Raw genomic sequence first — 14,435 nt, forward strand, 5'->3', positions numbered from 1 at the left:
ATTCTCTGGGCTGAATTAGCCATTTATCCCATCTGGAATTTCCCCAAGCGGCTGGAGGCATTGGAGCCTGGTTTTGAAGGCACTGTAACGGTGCTGGTGCCTTTCAACTAATCAATCAATCAATCAAGGAATTTGTAAAGCGCGCTACTCACCCATTAGGGTCTCAAGGCGCTGGTTTTCGCTACTGCTCGAACAGCCAGGTCTTGAGTTGTTTCCTGAAGGCGAGATGGTCCTGTGTCAGCCGAAGGTGTGTGGGGAGGGAGTTCCATGTCTTGGCTGCCAGATAGGAGAAGGATCTTCCTCCGGCGGCGGCTTTGCGAATTCGTGGGACGGTGGCGAGGGCGAGGCTGGCGGAGCGGAGCTGGCGGGTTGATGTGTAGAATGCGAGGCGGTTGTTGAGGCACATAGGGCCCACGTCGTGGAGAGCCTTGTGTGCGTGGGTGAGGAGTTGGAATGTGATTCTCTTGCTGACGGGGAGCCAGTGCAGATCTTTCAGATGGACACAGATGTGGCTGTGGCGGGGGATGTCCAGGACGAGTCTTGCCGAGGTGTTCTGTATGCGCTGTAGTCTTTTCTGGAGCTTGGCTGTGGTTCCGGCGTAGAGGGTGTTTCCGTAGTCCAGGCGGCTGGTGACAAGGGCCTGGGTGACCGTCTTCCTGGTTGCAGTGGGGATCCATCGGAAGATTTTCCGGAGCATGCGCAGCTTTCTGCAGCTCCCCAGCAATAACTATAGCAAACACAGTTGGGACTTCAGACACAAAGAAATATATCAGGAATGGGATGGGTGTAAAAACAGAGCCAGAGAGAGTGGAGGAAATAAGAGGGGCTGGTTTGAACATTTGATTGCTTTTGATTCTCAATCTGGACATCTTAGTACACTTGACAAAAGCACACCAACTTTGTTAATCATGCCTGTCTCTCCCACAAACTATTTACTTTTGAAGCTGAAGTGGGTGTGAAATAGACACTCTTTAAAGTGGCCAAGTGTAAAGGTTATGTTCAATCTTTGCCCCCAAATAAAGGTTTTCTGAAATTGCTTCTTGCTTTAGAATGCCTTGGTCCAGCTGCGATTTCCAGATGGACAACATGAGTGGAACTAAAAGGTTTTTCTAGAAATTCAGTTACATCAACCAAATGCCCTTATCAGTAAGATCGCACTTGTGATTAAGTAGGCCTGCTGATCCTACCTATCAGATTTTAGCCCCATTTCGGCTGTTCCATGTCCTTTTACACATACCATGAGCATGTTTTTCTCGTCCATGAGCATCACTGATAGGAAAGCAATATGTTCCATTACATGTGTCCACATGCCCAATTTCTAATTTCCCAGTAGATGTACGTTTTCGAATATAGGGCATTTATAAGGATTCAACCAATACAGTTCCTCCAGGTGAGACACAGCAAGGAAATCAATTCAGCCTTCTCCTACCTGAGAATCTATGTAAGCAGTTTCACTCAAACCAAAGTTGTGCTAGATAGAACTTTGAAAACATAGGTTTGTATTCAATGACTGGAAAGTTGGTAAGGTGCATTGGCTTCATGTTTTCATGTGTTTTGCCAGTACTCACTCCTGAATGGATGGAATTGGTTTCAACCCCGTTTTGATAGGCTAGTCATAATAATGCTCTAGTCGCTGGTGCTTCTGTTAATCATCTGTGATAGTTCAACAACTTCTCGTGCTGCAACGCGGAGTACGTGTATGTTAATTGCTTTGATTTGATCCTTTGTGGATAAAATGTTATATACATGCACGCTTTACTCTCATTCACAAATGATGTATTTGCTTCCTGTTGTGACTGACATACCTTTCTTATCAAATTTATCACAGATGCGGTGAAAGAGGTGGTTCCGATACCATCAACCATATTGGAGCAAACAGAAGATCTCACTAGGCAAGTCCAGGAGAGCAGGGAGAAGTACCATGTAGGACTGGTGAAAAATTCCAATACAGCGGCTCTGCTATCACAAAGCATACACAGACGGAAAGTAAGCACCAGAATTCCATTGAATGTGCAGTGCAAAGATCAACTAACATAGAATCACCTTCCTATGATAAGCAACTCTATCCTCAACGAATAAGACGAAAGTCTTTCAAGAGCTGGTGGTGCTGCGTGCTTTAACCCTTTAATTGCTGCCGTCGGCCATTGGCCGACGGCAGCACTACCTCCCCAGTGCTGCCGTCGGCCAATGGCCGACGCGGCCCCACCCGTGCACGGAAATACCCGCACCACGTCGGAATTACCACCGCGGTTAACAAGTTAAAATTTTGCATCAGTTTGTTGCAAGAGGCATGGATGTGAGGGGCACTGGCTCCTAAAACCTATGTTCTGAGGAAAAATCACCCAGATGTGTAGGAATATGTGCAATGTTTGCCACATGAATGTGCAAAGGATCACTGTATCTCTCTAAACTGAAGGACACATGGTTCATTGTGTATCCGCCACGAGATATGGCACAGATTGTGCTTGCGAGACCAGAGGGATGATGCACTGGACCAAGGGTATAACATTTGCTCTCTTCTCAATTCTTTCACATTCCATCTCGCTGGTCGGCATCACTACACGTTTCACAGTGTCTGGCTCCTCTCTGGCTTGTACTAGCATATGCAGGTCTCACTATTTCACTCCAAACTAATAACATTTCATTGATTCCCTCGACAAATCAAGATCACCTTCAACTGTGCATTTATCACACATAAAAATACACTATATAAATCATCTTGACTGGCTGCTGTCTCAATATATCGACCATATAACTGGTACATTTATTGAACAGTGCTAAGGACCAGCAAGACATCCAAGTGCTGCAAAGGTATGATCTTGTAAAATTGCAGTGGCCTGATAGGGTTATATGGAATATATTTTGGAGAAATGAAAAGAACCTTTTCCATGTATGGCTTTATGAGTCTGGACAAGTGTCTTACATAACTGTGATGAAACAGGAAGCCAATTTTGTTTTTACTTCTCACATACAAATAGCTGCACCTGTCTGTAATCAAAGGTCTATTGTTTCCGGTCAGCCCCTTGCTCATGATTGGATGTTTTTTTAAATGTATTTCCCTTGTCTGCTCCTTATTTGATAGCTTTCCTCTTAATGTTTTGTGTTTGTCCTTCCCCTGGAGAACAGCTGCTATATTATGTTTCTGATTGAATGGCTTTCTGCTGCAGACATCAGGGAACTATTTTTTTTATTTGTGTTTAGGACTTCCTAGGAGTGCATGTCTTCCTTGTTCGCTCCTCCATCCACTTGTTCTCCTTGAAATTCATGTCCCTTTGCTCTCCGTTCCTGCTCCCCCACCCCCTGCTCTCGTCTGTTGCCCCCTGTCTCAGCCCTTTCCTTTCTTCTTTTTGTTTGCTACCTTGATTTTTTGTTAATTGCATTTTTGTTTATGGATAAGCAACATCTGTTACAGAGTCAAGGTTTATTTTGCTATTACAGTGGCTACTCTGGAGACACAGTGAATTCTCCTCACTTCAAGATGACTCCCTTCACTTCCCCAAGGAACAGTTTAATAATTTATGTTCAACTTAATTAGTAAAAGCGAAAGAGGGAATTTAAGAGCTGAAGATTTTAAACAGCCAATTATTCTCTTTCAGGTTTCCTTACCAGTGGTTCCTCCCCCCAAGACACTTTCCCTCACTTGGCCACTTCAATCCTCTGTGCTAAAAATGCAATCTAAGTTGGTGGTGCCTGGAGGTGAACCTCAAAGATCTTCGTTCAAGCTTTGAGGAAAGGACATCGCTGACAGATGTGCATGTAGAGGAGGCCATTTTTGAATGCTTTTTCTTTTTGAGAAAAGTTATTCCAAAATGCCTACCCATCCATGTGTATGTATGTTGACGTACCAGTGCCTATCTTTGAATAATTTTTCCAGCAAAGTAAAAGAAAAAACCTTCCAAAATGGTTGCTTGTGTATGAGTATGCCTCATGAGACATTTGCAGCCATTTTAAATGTTCTTATTTTTCACTCTTCAACAATACAGAATCAAACTAGCATTACAAGAGCCGGTAGCTCGGCGCTCTGGTTTAGCAGGTGTGGTGGTCTATTGGCTTTGCAAATGCTTCTTTCAAAGTGGATGTAAGGTGAGAATTGGCATATGATGAAAAGTGGCTTTTAGCCATCTCCGCTCTATATTTCAAGTCTCCTATCTGTAACAGTCAGTGCATTTATTGCTTACTATTAATGTTTTAGATTCAAATCGTTATTCATCTCAGATTGATCCTGAAGTCCTAGCAAACAGTCTAACTTCAAACAATAAAACTTTGGCAATGTACAAACGACATGTTTCGTTCAGGCAATGGTTTCCCTTTAAGTTTTTCAAGACATTATCTGGGAAAACAGAAGAGGGCTGGTTACCCTACTCCTTATCACACACCTCAAGGACTATCAACAGAATAGTAATATTGTAATGTCTAGGTTTTCTTGTACTACTAATGAGATGTAAATTGAATCCTGACAATTCTTAACAGCACTGGATTACAGGTTTGTTTATAGAAAATGCATGTGAATTCCATTTTCACATTTGCTGGTGTATTTATTTATATTTGCTCCAGTGTGAATTTGCTGAACAAATACAAGTGCATGTGCTAGATTTATTTCTCATTCTCTCTTTATCTCCAGAGAGAAAATATGTTTACCTGCGAAGAACTTTCTTTCTACATAGCAAACACAATAAGATGATGGACAGAGTGCTGAAACTTTTCAGATGCTCCTCCCCCCAGTAACAGATCTGGGTTGAATCCATCGTGATTCTTCTGCTCACTAAACCACTCCAGTTTGGACCCAGGCATATGCAAATCAGTCTTTACCCTGCTCCTTATGGGAACAGTCAAGTCCAAACTGCCTGGCCAGGTCCTTCCTGGACGGGAAACAAGCATCCTGAGACAGGTTTTCGGGTATTACCCCTCATCAGCCTGGCTCGCTACACCACCACTCATTTTAGGGGGTAGAGGGGTTAATATTCCACCATACATGAAAGAAGATATACTCCTGCCCTTGTCAGGAGTAAATGTCTGATCAAGTCCAGGGAGAGATGGGGTTAACAGTAGTGAATCCATGTGCACAAACATACTTGCATTCCAGCTCTAGAGTTCCCATTCAGTCCACTCTTTATCCCTTTTAGTGGATGTTCTCACGCAAAATCCTCTTGTAAATCAATAATTGTAAGAAAGCAATATCACATTTGTGAATTTCAAAACCCATTCTGAACCCATAAACATGGCAGAAGCTGTGTAAGACAAATTTACACATGAAAATAGCAGTTTGAATTAATTCACAAACTCTGAGCTGATTTTCTTTCCAGAACCTCTTTGTTTTTTCAATTTGTCTGACCATGTTTGTTTTCTCTGAAGCCAGACCCTCAGTACAATTGTGCAAGTTCAGCTTGGTGGATGGTGGCCTTCCTTTCCATGCATCGATTCGAAAGTTTATTTTCTTACTAGAATATCTTTTTTTGAGTCAGGCACAGAACATTAGTCATCTTTAGCCATTTGAACCATCATTGATTTGACTCTTTTCATGCTAAAAACTGCGGAGCCAATTCACAAAGGTAATCTGAGACAAAAAACTAACTTTACAACTTGGTATTCACAGAGATCATTTACAAGTTGTATCTTTATGTCCGCAGTTGGGCTGGAATCTCTGCAACGGGGCCATACTCGCCGCACCCGGGCTGTACTCTCAGGCTTGGGCCGTACTCTCCGGCTGAGGCCGTACTCTCCGGCCCGGGCCGGATGAAGTGTAATCAATGAACCAGAATGCAATTTTTACAACAGGGAACATTAGGAACCTGTGATGAATGGTAGAGGAGGCCATGAATACCTGTTTGGGCAGGGAAAATGTTTGACCATACACTACATCATATCCCAAAAAGCTTCCTCCTTTGCATCATGGTCCAATTTGCACTCCCCTCAGTGTTAACTGCAGTGTTAACATTACAGTCAACACTAAGGGTGCTCCCCTTAGTCTTGATACTACAGTCAACACTGAGGGGAGCGCAAATTGTGCACTGCCTGTACCATGATGCAAAGGAACAAACTTTTCTGGGATATAATGTAGTGTCTGGCCACACCCTTTTCCCTTCCCAAACTGATTTTCATGACCACCTCTACCATTTATCACACGTTCCTAATGTTCCTTCTCTCCGGGGTTGCCAAAAACCCAAAGGAGAATATGGACTTGTGTGTTTGGATATCCCACACGTCTGCCACATCTTTCTCATTTCTGGGGGCTGTACTCATGTGGTTTAAATGAGGTAACATACTAGCATACCATTGATTTAGTGCACAGAAGAGCTCTGCTTCTCTGATTCTTCTCTCTCCAAATCCACTAGTTATCAAACTTCTGCCCCTTGGCAGTATGTAACAAAGCTGTGATGTTCCAGATCTCCTCTTTGCAGTGGTAATATCAGTGTGTGTCAGTCAATTCTTGATTTCTTCCCAGCCAAAATAAAGTTATCACTCATTTTTTGTATGTTTTAGTAGTTTGGGGAGAATTTCGAAATCCTTTATGCTAAGACTTTAGATCCTTTCGTATCTGTCTAAATGTGTGTTAAAATCAGTTGGAATCATTTACTCAATGATGGTGGTAACCAGCACTCCTAGATAGCTCAGTGGCTCCACAGCGCAATGGAAGGGCAATGGTGTAACAAAACTTGAGGGCCCCCCCTGCAAGTACACAGGGGGCATCCATCCCCTGCTTACCACCTACCAATTTTGCTGAGTGGGACCACCTGGAGCTCGGGACCCTGCGCACGGCAAGGGCTGTGGCAGTGCTTAATTTGTTCAAAAAAATACGTGCCAGAGTTCCCACCAGGAGGACACTGCAGCTTGCACCATACATTGCCCAGGCCATCCTACAAGTGATAGTAACAACACAAATACTAACCATGACAATCCTACAAGTGTGGCATTTCAGAATATTCCAGGCTCCAAAGCTATAAGAATGGCTTTGATGGCAGGTAACAGCCATGTATATTGAATTAATTAATAAATGTTGTGTTCATCTCTAGAGTAGCAAGACAGTGCCACCTTGTGACAGAATGTCACAAGTGCCAGTGTTAGGAATTAAGGGCTAGTGGCAAGCACCGGAAACCACCGGCTCCAATTAGGTACAGGGCTGTCGGGGCTTATGCTGCACAACTGTGGAAGCAAAAATTAATTTGGATAGTCAGCACTTGATAGTTTTGGCAGAAATAGTTGAGAGCTTATTTATTTGTGTGGATTAGAGGGCTCTCACAATGCCTCTAAAACAGATACACTTCCAATCCCCTGAGCTGCGGACCAGCTTTGTGCTGCCCAGGAGTAGACTGCATGGTCTTTGAGGTTATTCCTGTGTAAGGTAATTCCCTTTGAGTTAAAAAACATTCCCGCCACTTTGCAGTGCCGGGTGAACTATGTTGTATCAGGCCTTGAATAGTTCTGTTTGTCGAACCTGGATAACAGTGATCTGCTTACTAATTCATGGGAGGACTACTGCAGCACCTAGTACAGGCGTAGATTATTTTACAGAAGGCAAAACTCACCATCAAGGCAACTAATTCCCTGGCGGGAGTGCCCTTTTCAGTCTACATTGGAGTGAGAAGTGCTAGCTACCCAGTCATAATTGAGATCACTTCTAGTACTCATTGATTACTTCAGAAACTTTGTAGCGAACTATGGGACCATCCTGGCCCCTTTGACAGCTAAGACTTTCAAGAAGCAGTCCAAGTAGGGGATTAGGACTGAGAACCTAAAAAAACCCTATGCAATGCGCCTGTATCGATTACAGTCAACCTCTCATAGTACAGACGGATGATTCAGATAAGGATGTAAGAGCAATACTTAAGTAACATGCTCTCAAAAGAGAAGGGCTACCTCACAGAGTCCAATTTCAAACATTTTTTTTTTCAGGTCAAACCTGACCTACGTGTTTCGGCCCTTGAAGGACTTGTTCACAGTAAGGATCCATTTCCAACAAAGTCTGATATAAATAATCTATGAAAAACAGGACACAAAGACAAGATACTGCCTTATGGTCGTAGGATACAATTTCTAAAACAATTTGATTTTACATTTCTAAACATATTTTGCATCCTTGTTTAAATAATTTACAAACACATTAGGTGTTTAAATATCATATTCGCAGTGGACCAAACATACAGTTTCGTAAACAGAGAGGAAATTCTTCCTTTTTGTAAAAGTTATTCATGTTCATTCAAAGTTACATCAGATGAAATGGCTGTCTACTGCAGCTTATGTAAAATAATTCTGTAAATCACTCCTAAACTTTACCACAATAGTTTTATTCAGCTTTATTTGGCTGAAAACAAGCCATAAAAGCACGCACTAAACACAACAAATTAAAATCAGGTGGGATGCAAATACCAAAATAAATGCCTGCACTGTTGATTATAAGTTAGTGTCCTCCAACATCTAACACATCTGCAGGTGTATGAGTGGGCATGTGAGTAAAAGAGTTAGCTAATGAAGTCCTCATCACATCTGGGCCTGCACCCAAAATGAATGATACCCTATGCATCAGTCATTACTGAATGTGAGAAGATTGTTGTATTTTGAGTGTTACCCAGGGATCTCTCCTTGGAGATGGGGTATTACCATCTGGGTACCATCTCTGATTCCCAGGATAAATACCCGGTTTCATCCAGTGTCCTATCTGAATATTCTGCCAGCTTTCAGCTGGTATCAACAAAGAGAATGCCAATACTGAGACCAATTTCAAAAACAAACCTTATAAAACTATATAAATATGCCTGCTGGGTAACGTAGTTCTATGAAAAGGAACTCTGGTGCAATCCGTGCCATGTTTTGCAGACACCGTCAACACTACTTCAGTGGTTGAGTTAGAGACAGAAGCTAATGGCACCAGTGGAACTATGTCGACACAAAGCATCAGAAGAAGGTAGTAACCGAAACGCGTCATGCAAATGTGTTGAATAAATGGAATTCAAACGTACCTTTGTGCCGCCTCTTCTACTTCCTACGAAGGAGAATGCTGTGGAATATATATATATATTTGTTTGTTGAGCTTTTTGTCAAAAAATTGTATATATTTGGATCTTTTTATAACTGTTTTATATTTAGTATTCTGAAAAACAGTCTTTCTTCTATATATTTGCGAACAGTTTATGGATTAAGTCATTGACCTTTTTGCTTTCCATGTTGTCTTTTGTGTTATATGTGTGGTGCAGTGTGAGTTGAAAGGAGTGTAAATCTGTTTGAAAAAATGGTTGTGGACTGAGTGAGGGTGAATATTTGTCTCAATTGTCTATTATATGTAGTGTCTGACGTCCTCTTAAAAAACTATTTTTCTCATTGTTTCTTTATACATATATATATATGAAAAGTTTTTTCATTGTGGTTGTGTTTGTTTTTTTCAAAAAAGATTTCGCACAAAAGAAATAAATAATGATGGATAAATTCCAATATTTGGCTAGCAATTTACTGTTTGTTAGTTTTATATAATAAGGTTTGTTTTTTAAATTGGTCTCAGTATTGGCATTCTCTTTGTTGATTCGAGTTATAGACTCTGCTTTACTGGTGGTGAGTCAGAGCCCTTGTTTGTTGTTTTCAGCTTTCAGCTGGTGACATTTCTGCAAGGAAAACGGAAGGAGTGTGGCATTCCCCTCATCTCATACAATATAAGATTCGTACAGAAAGTTCTGTAATCTACCTTTGCTGCGCAGAAAGTACTGGGGCAAATGCACACATCCAGTGTGGTGTCAAGAATATTTATTGAGAATCACCCCGTAGGTGCTTATTGCTGTAAAATTTGCATTTGATTTTTGGTATCTTAGTTGCTTTACAAAATGTAAAGCGTATCATATTTTCAGGAATTGCTATATGAACTCATGATTTATACTGCTAAACTAAAACAATATGCGAAAGGAGCAATGTTTTACACTGAGTCACAGAAGAAAACGCACTGACTGCCAAAAATGTCTTGTGGGTTCCAAGCAAGTGCTATTTCCAAAGAGCCTACGCCTGAAACAACACCCCAGAGAAGGGATGCATACTTTTGTCATGGTAGAGAATTTGATGCTTTTGTTGAGTCACATGTGCATCTGTGGAGTGATTTGAGAAAATTAACTGATGACTGGGGAATTAGGACCATTTTTAATGAGGGCCTGAATTAGGAGCAATTTTAATGAGGGCATGAGTTCGCAAGTATTGTCACTTATATAGTGTAAATAAATAGTTAGACTTATATTATAAATGACTTTAGGGTTCATTTCACAAATGTACTGACATTGATATAAGCTACGTTATAGACAAGTGATAATTTTGCCCGAAATTGGTCACCCTATTCATGGAGGGGTTTTGTGTGTTGTAGAAGGACCAGACACTCTCAAGTGCTATGTTCCTAGGATATTCTGGAATAGCTATGTATTCGAGCGTGCTTTCCATACCGAGTCAATCATTAGCTCTTCTCTTTGAGATAAACAGAGAATCAGGATCTGGCTCACATCAGCAAGCTTCCCATACACATGTATCATATCAGAGCATTTTAAAGGGCTGACCTTACCCGTTAAATGTGGTCGTTGGCCAATGGCCATCGTGAGCACTACCTTGGGAGTTCTGCGCATGCCCGTTGGCTGACACGGCCACTCCCGCCCAATAGAACGCCCGCACCACTGTGAAATTGCCGCCGTGGTAAACGGGTTAACTCAATGTTCGATTCCCGGCACGGCAGGTTTCTGGACCAGGGTCAGCGGACTCGATAATTCTCTCGCCTCGGTGCCCACTCTGATCAGCGATCACACTCGGCAACTCTGGGCATTAGCTTGCCTCATCTTCACTAATGGCCCCACCAGACCGCCGGGGATGCCTGGTCTCACCCTGGAGATACCCATTAAGGGACCATCTCTCAGGGAAGCCAGGAAGGGTTTTGCAGCGGTCGAAGCGCCTTGGGACCCTACGGGTAAGTAGTGCGCTATATAAATGCCAATACATACATATGCATCATTGAAATTTGCATTCGCAAAGGCCGAAATTCGCAGAATTTCGGCCTTTACGAATGGGAATTCGGAAAATATGTATGAAGGAAAATCCAACGCAAAATAAGGAATTGCAAAATTTGCGATTCCTTATTTTGCGATTGCATTTAAAGAATAGCAAATTTTGCGATTCCTTAAATGCAATGTAAGAAGGCAAAAAAATGTGCTAAATGGCCTTAAGGAATCGCAAATTACCACCAACTTCTAGTTGGTGGTAAGTTGCGAATTCCTTGAAAAATGCACATTTTTGCATTTTTCAAAGTGCCATGTGACGCACATACATGGCCTTAGGGCTTGTATGTGCACCACATGTGCACCTATGCTTACTTCAGGGGTGTAACAGGGTGTCCTTTGGACACCCCTGCACCTTTGAAATTATTCTCAATTTGCGATTAGCAAATTGAGAATTCGCAAATTGAGAAAAAATTCCAATTCCTTCCTATGGGCCTCCTGGCCCATAGAAATGAATGGGGAAGTATTCCTTAATTGCGAATTCGCAATTTGCAAATTCGCAATTAAGGAATATCAAGAAATCGCTAAAAAAATGCGTTTTTCTTGATACATACCATTTTGCGATTCTGAAATAGCGATTTCTTAAAAATCGCTATGTGTTTCGCAATTTGGGAATCGCAAAACAACATGCATGAAAGTGTGCAGTACACTTTCTGCGATTCCTAAGGGGTCGCAAATGACCTACCTCATGAATATTAATGAGGTAGGTCGCAATTTGCATTCCCCTAGGAATTGCAAAAATCCCAGGGATGGTGGCCTGCTGAGATCAACAGACCACCATGTCTGTGATTGCTTTTAAATAAAGCAATCATTTTTCTTTGTAAAGCAGTCCTTTTTCCTTAAAGGAAAACGAGATGCTTTACAAAAAGAAAAATGAAAAGCTTTCTTTTCATTTTTTAAGAGAAGGCATGGTCCATGGGACCACTGCCTGCTCTTAAAAATGCCTTTTACAAACATTCACAAAGGGAAAGGGGTCCCTTGGGGACCCCTATCTATTTGCAAATGTCTTACCACCTACTTGAAATAGATGGTAATATGCGAATGTTTTGCAACCGCATTCACAGTCACAAAACATTTATGCATACTGCTAGGAAGGCACACCCTAAACATGCCCCTTCAAAAATGGCGCATCGCAAACCCATTTTGCGATTCGTTAACAGGTTACCGAATCGCAAAATAGTGTTTGATGCATCGCAAAAGCCTTTTTTGCGATCGCAAACAGGCCGATTCTGTGAATTGGGCTGTTTGCGAGGAGAAAAATGCTTGATGCATCTGGACCTAGGTGACGGGCATGGGGGGTGGGGAGAAGTGGAAACCCCAATCAGGCAACAACCACAATCCTTGTCAGGGTCAACTTTAAAAGTCACCAAGTTAACCTGTGCTTAACCCTTTGGTGGCTTGGCACAAAAGCAGTCAGGCTTAACTTAGAAGCAAACAGGAAAATATGTATGCAGCACATAAACAATAATAAAAGTGAAAGCACAACATACGAAAAATACCACACCAATTTAGAAAAAAAGGACTAACCTTTCATAGATAAAATGACTCCAAGATTAATTAAATCCAATTAGTAGAAACATAGTTATGCATTTTTAAAGTTTTAAGTGAAAGATATCACCTAAAATATCAATACAGCAACTGTGCGCATCTAGTCGTACATAACCAGGTTGAAGTAAAAAGTTATTAACTCCAGAGTAATATGGCCAAACATATCTGAATGTAGGAACAAATGTACAAGGTAAGTTCTTCCTGCAGAGTCATAGAGGAAATTGCATTGACAGCTAATAATGTTTTTGGGGTTCCAAGCAAGTGCAATTTCAACATAGGCTACGCCTGCAAAAATACTCTGGAGACCAGACGCATGCTTCTGTCATGGTAGAGATTTTAATAATTTTCTTGAACTGAATCAGCATTTATGGAAGGGATGTGTGTGGTCTCAAACATTCACATTAAATACAAGTTTTGCATTTTATGTAGGACTAATAAAAGGAAACCAAACACATTACAAATAGTTGATTTTCTGGAGTAAACACAGCTGCGGTCTTCATTTCTTTAACAAGATGTAGAATGTAAAATACTTACAGCAAGGGCGCTACAGTCAACCAAGCAAAGCATGCTGCCAGTCTGAACAGGTGGCAGCATACCAGGCGGCAGGACAGGGCTCAGATGGCTCAGAACATTCTAGACTTACAAAGATGGCGACTAAACTGAACTGGCACTAGTGCATGTTTTTTAATAGTAGAGACATAGGGGGTGATTACGATGGCGTAACGATCGCCATCGCCGTGCCGGCGGTGGTGACCGTCACGCCATCGTAACCTGAATTACCCACTGCCATATCACGATGGCGGTGGGTTTCGCGGCAGACAGAAAAGTCCGACCACCGCTTTTCCGCTGGTCGGCAATCGTTATAATTGCCGGCAGGGCAGAGCTGGGGCTCATATATGGTGGCGCTGCCTTGCAGGCACCGCCCTCCATATTATGTTGTTTGGATTTTAAGGCCATTCCATGGTGGTGTGCCGCCATAGAAAGGCAGGTGGGGACTTGCTTTGGCGGCCTGTTGCGGGTCCCCGGGCGGGTGATGTACCTTGGGGGGTACCTATGGTACCCTCCATCATGTCCATGCACAGGGTGGCAGGCACCGCGCGGTGCCTGTTGTGTTATGCATGGAAATGCACAACATGGCATTTTACCATTGCAGCAGGTGCTGCAGCCAGCAGCACCCGCCACAATATTAAAATGCAGGATGCGACTGCCACGGTGGTGGTTGCATCATGATCAGGGGTGCCGGACCGCCACATGGCAGTTGGGTGGTCCCGTTCCCGCTAGGATGGTGGGCAGACATAGGTCTGCCCGCCATCCTAATAGGCCCCATAGGCTTGAATGACAACCTCTACTAGGCATTAGTCTTAGCAATAAGTTCAATTATATAGGTGTTTTAGCCTGGTTAATGTTTGACAGACTGTACAAGTTAGTAACCACACCCAATATTTAGAAAGAAATAGGTAGGTCGAACTGCTTCTTCATCAGTGCTAAAATCTGCAAATCATTTGGAAATTTCAACTACTAAAGGCCATTGATCGAAATCCTTGCTACCCTGCTACACAATGGTATGCACTGAAAAAAACACCAAGGGCCAGATGTATGACGGCAAATACCGGTCGGTAACGGCCGATTTCGGCCGTTACCGACCAGTATTTGCTATTTGACATGTAGGGGGCCTTATAGTTACAGAATCGGTATATTTACCGAATCGGTAAATTTACCGATTCTGTAAAATACCGAATCAGTAAATTTACCGAATCGGTAAATACAGATGTAGGTGGCACTTTAAACAGTGCCACAGGCCCTTACCGATTTGTTACTTACCACCAAATACTATTTGGTGGTAAATAACGAATACCTGTGTACATGCTCATCTGTGCATGT

The sequence above is a fragment of the Lissotriton vulgaris genome, chromosome 12 (genome assembly GCF_964263255.1).
Source record: "Lissotriton vulgaris chromosome 12, aLisVul1.2, whole genome shotgun sequence".
Lineage (NCBI taxonomy): Eukaryota > Metazoa > Chordata > Amphibia > Caudata > Salamandridae > Lissotriton > Lissotriton vulgaris.